Consider the following 4,987-nt stretch of genomic DNA (forward strand, 5'->3'; position numbering starts at 1 on the left):
GACTCCTCGTGTACCTATCTGCCTTCTGTCCCTGACCACGTGCTCTGTTTCGGCGTTTCGGAATCCTGACTGCTCCACTGGTAACGTCTCCTCTGCCTGGCTTCGTCAACCCTTCTGCTCTCTCCTGATCGGTACTGCTGCCACCGCGGACTGCTTTCCTGGTTATGGAACTCCTGCCTGCCCTCGACTATCCCTGTGCTCACCCGACGACATTCCCTCTCCACGTGTTGTTGGCTTGACGGGCTACGAGGCTTCCTGCTCACCAGCTGCAGCCGCTACAAGGTTCGTGTCTTCTCCTTGTGGGATTCCCAGAGACTTTGTTTGGGCTCTCAGCCTGAAGAACGAACTTTCCGCACCACTGACTTTGAGCAGACTTGTCTTTTATTGTGTTGGTTTAAATAAAGTTTGTTACCAACCGTCCCTGGGCATCAGAGTACTGCATTTGGTTCCAATACACACCCGTTTCACTTTATCCTTATTAGACAATTCTTTTTTAGATATAATCAATGCGTCTTTATTAACGGGCTATCTACCACAGTCCGTTAAAGTAGCTGTCATTAAACCTCTTCTAAAGAAGCCCACTCTCAATCCTGAGATTTTAGCTAACTATAGACCAATATCTAATTTACCCTTTATTTCTAAAATCCTTGAGGAAGTGGTTGCTCATCATCTCTGTGACTTTCTCCAAGATAATAGTTTATTCGAGGACTTTCAGTCAGGCTTTAGACTTCATCATAGTACAGAGATGGCACTAGTAAAAATTAATAACGACTTATTGATTGCTTCTGATTCAGGTCTGGTCTCTGTTTTAATCCTTTTAGAGCTCAGTGCCGCTTTTGACACTATTGACAATCAAATCTTGCTGCACAGAATGGAACACTTAATTGGCCTTAAAGGAACAGCACTAACCTGGTTTAAATCATACTTATCAGATCCTTCCCAATTTGTTCACATCAATGATCAATCCTCCGCACATACTAAGGTCTGCTTCTGAGTGCCACAGGGTTCTGTGTTTGGACCAATCCTTTTTACTTTATATGTGCTTCCTCTAGGCAACATTATTAGAAAACACTCTGTAAATTTTCATTGTTATGCTGATGATACACAAATGTATCTGTGTATGACATCAGATGAAACTGATCAGCTATCTAGACTTCAAACATGTCTTAAGTACGTAAAAGCCTGGATGAGCCGTAATTTCTTGATGTTGAATTCAGACAAAACTGAAGTTATTCTTGGCCCCAAACACCTCAGAAGCTCCTTTTCTAATGATGTAATTTCTCTAGATGGCATTACCTTGCCCTCTAGCACATAAGTAAGGAACCTCAGAGTTTTATTTGATCAAGATTTATCTTTTGCCTCCCATATAAAACAAACTTCAAGGACTGCTTTCTTTCACTTGTGCAACATCGCAAAAATTAGACATATCCTATCCCAGACAGATGCTGAAAAATTAGTACATGCATTTGTCACCTCTAGGCTGGATTACTGTAATTCCCTATTATTTGGTTGCCCCAACAAATCACTTAGGTTGCTCCAACTGGTGCAGAACGCTGCTGCACGTGTTCTAACAGGAACCAAGAAAAGGGATCATATTTCTCCTGTTTTAGCTTCTTTGCACTGGCTCCCTGTAAAATCCAGGATTGAATTTAAAATCTCTTCCTTACTTACAAAGCTCTAAATGGTCAGGCTCCATCCTATCTGTCACAGCTCATAGTTCCTTACCAACCCTCAAGATCACTGTGCTCTGAAAATGCAGGGTTACTTGTGGTTCCCAAAGTTTCCAAATGTAGGATAGGAACCAGAGCCTTCAGCTACCATGCTCCTCTCTTATGGAACCATCTTCCTGTTTCGGTCAGGGAGGCAGACACCGTTTCCACTTTTAAGGGGAGACTTAAGACCTTCCTCTTTGATAAAGTTAATAATTAGGGCTGGCTAAGGTTGCGCGGACCTGCCTATAGTTAGGCTTGCATAGGTTTAACACTGCTCTCTGACCTTTATATTTAAGCCATAATAGCAGTTTAGTGACCCTAATTTCGTTACTGTGCATATTCCTGGAGCACAAGTTTCTTGTGTTCAGTTGAAATCCCTGTCCATGTGACGGGGAGGAGGGAGAGGTGGCTGAGCTTTAGGCCCGATCCGGCGGGGGTGTGTTTAAGTCCTTTGGACACCTCAGTATCAGTGTATGTATGAGATTTGATAATTTCTCACCTGTTGTTATTGTATTATGACATGCATCTGTTTAAATTATTGCTGTGCCTCTCTCCCCCTCATCCCTCTCTCTCTCTTTCCTTTTTGCCACAATTGTATTTCATTTGTTATTTATGACATTTATTGCACGTCTGTCCGTCCTGGAAGAGGGATCCCTCATCATCCTCTGCCGCTCTTCCTGAGGTTTCTTCCTTTTTTTTTCCCCATTACAGGGGTTCTTTTTCAGGAGTTTTTCCTTGGGTGATGTGAGGGTCTAAGGGCAGAGGGATGTCGTACACTCTGAGGTAAACAATGTTTTGTGATAATGGGCTCTACAAATAAAATTGACTTGACCTGACTTGAGTCCTCTCATGAAAGTCATTGGCTAGCTAAATATTATGATGTATGGGTTATAACTGACATTCTGGCTAGTTTGTTGGATGATGCATGTGTGGCAAGGCGAGCGGAATCAAAAGGTTGCTGACAACGCCACCTGGGGGCTTTCACCCCAGGATATAACAGGACTTCATAAGTTACCAGTTTTCGATTTGCAACAAGGCACGCAGGTCAAAATAACTCCACAGGACGAGAGCGTGATTTCCAATTATAAAAATATATTTTATTAAACAATTATTTTTAACCGAGTAACAGACTAAATAAATCAACATAAAAGATGGTAATAATGGTGAGAAATGATGTGAGGAGCCACTTAAAGGAAATAAGGGACAGGGCTGGGGCTTACCACGACAGCGGTAACAAAAAAAGGAGGGATCCAAAACTACACTTCACCCGTGACACTGCAAACCAAAACGTGAAAAAGGAACCACCACCAGGGGAACCGCTGCCGCTCTGGGCCTCAGCACCTGTCAACAGGAAGAAAACAATATTAAAACCATAAAATCAAGGCAGTCCTCACACACAACATAATCAAAAATAACACCCCAAAGCCAAAAGAAACTATACTAAATCGCAAATTATCAAAATCAAGAAAAGAAATATTTCTAAACAATTAATCCGATATAACAGAAACTCAAGCAATAATAATTCAATGAAAAGAAATAACAAATAAATTCAAACAATAAATCCAATATAACACTAAGACGCAATAATAATCCAATAATAATCAATAAATGTCTGCCACTCTAATTTAAAACAGTCTTGGCGGGTGTGGCTCTGTGGCAATAAAAGTTAGGACGCCTCTCTGGGCACGCCCGGCAACTTTTGGCTAGGCTGTGTTGCCACAGCCTTTGACTGCAGTCAACAGGGCCGGATCGGAGAGTCAAATGCAGGCCGTCAAAGCGGCTGGAGTCCCACGAAGAGCCACACGGAGGACAGTTACCCCCGCAGAATGGACGAGAGGGGGTCAGCCATGAGCCAAAACGACGCCGAAGCCAAGATGAAACTAAAAAAAGAAAAAAACCCAGGCCAAAAGGAAGAGCCCGGACACAGAAATAGCCCGGACACAGAAAGAGCCAGGACACATAAAGAGCCAGGACAGCAGCAAGGCTCACAGCGGCGCGTGACGGCCGCGTCTGAGAGAGCAGGATCAGAGATGTCACCGAGGCAGGAGGAGGAAGCGCACACCCCAGACTCTAGCAGCGACAGCCGGGAGAAAACAAATCAGTACACCTCACCCGACCATCGACAGCATAATATATAAAAAAACAGAGAACTGAGCATCTTACCCGCAGAGAGTGCACCACACACACACTGCCCCGAGGGAGACAGCTCGGCTCCAGGTAACACCGCGCTGCCGGACGGAGCGAAACTGAGGTAAGCGCCAGGCCCACAACACAGAATAACTTGAGCAGATCGAGGAGACACAGAGCAGGCATACCTTTGTTTGGAGATTTAACCTGCAAACCAGCGAGACGCCACCACACACGCTGTCGGCTCCGTGAAGGAGGAAGAGGAAGCGGAAAGAACGAGACGGGTCCGACCTGGTCCATTTATAGGCGATGCGCAATTGTCTGCCACACTGCCCCTCACGGCAGGGAGCGCAGCGCTATCCTGCCACATCTACCCCCAGATTTTGCGTCGTCGGCCCGACGATAAGCAGAAAATTACGGAAGCTAACACCAAGGTCTAAAAATGGCCATTTGGGCATTAGACACAGGCTGTGGGGGGCTACCATGCGGGCCTGCAGGCAAGGGAAGATGGTGGGGGTTGGAATGCTGGCCGGCTGTAGCGCGAGCAGTCCGACGCAGAACCTGCTGACTGGTGCTGGGTTGCTCTGAGGGGGACAACGAATGAACGGATGGCACAGTGCCCCTCGATGTAGGAACTGCACTTGAACTAGCCTGAACCTCTGAACGGGTTTTGGCAGAGGGCCGACTCGGACCACCCAGAAGGCAAAGGTGTTTCAGGTACCAAGAGCCACAAGTCACCATCACTAAGGGAGTCAGCCTCCACCTGTTCTGATCTACAAGGCGGTTGGGCCCTAGGAGGGGCTACTAGATTCACATGGCCACGAACAGCCTTCAACATATCTCGATGGACCGTTCGTACCTGGTGCAGATTACGTACGGGAGCAACAGTGTAGACCGCTCCTTGATCTACTGGGGCTTTTAACACCTGGTGAACAACAGAACTCCAGATATCCTGGATTTTATGCCGACCCCTGGCACTATGATCTTTTACATACACCAACTGGCCCACTGGTAGAGGCGCCTCACGAACACACTGATCATGGCGCTCCTTCCGGCGACCAGCAGCAGCCAACAATCGCTCCCGAGCACCCTCAAAAGCCACATTAAGCCTGGCTCGATGCTCCACAACCCAGTCCTGTACTTCCCCA

At 46.2% G+C, this 4,987-nt stretch overlaps 1 long non-coding RNA gene across 1 annotated transcript; it reads right to left on the bottom strand.

The window, feature by feature from the left end:
- Positions 1-2,787: 2,787 nt before the first annotated feature.
- Positions 2,788-4,500, bottom strand: LOC148187364 (uncharacterized). The gene is made up of 2 exons (XR_015778979.1): positions 4,028-4,500; positions 2,788-3,940 (listed from the first exon to the last, which is right to left on the bottom strand). It is a non-coding gene; the product is annotated as an uncharacterized LOC148187364 (long non-coding RNA).
- Between the last annotated feature and the right edge of the window lie 487 nt (positions 4,501-4,987).

This window comes from Plectropomus leopardus, chromosome 15 (assembly GCF_026936395.1).
Source record: "Plectropomus leopardus strain MGB_pleo_1.0 chromosome 15, ASM2693639v1, whole genome shotgun sequence".
Taxonomy (NCBI): domain Eukaryota; kingdom Metazoa; phylum Chordata; class Actinopteri; order Perciformes; family Serranidae; genus Plectropomus; species Plectropomus leopardus.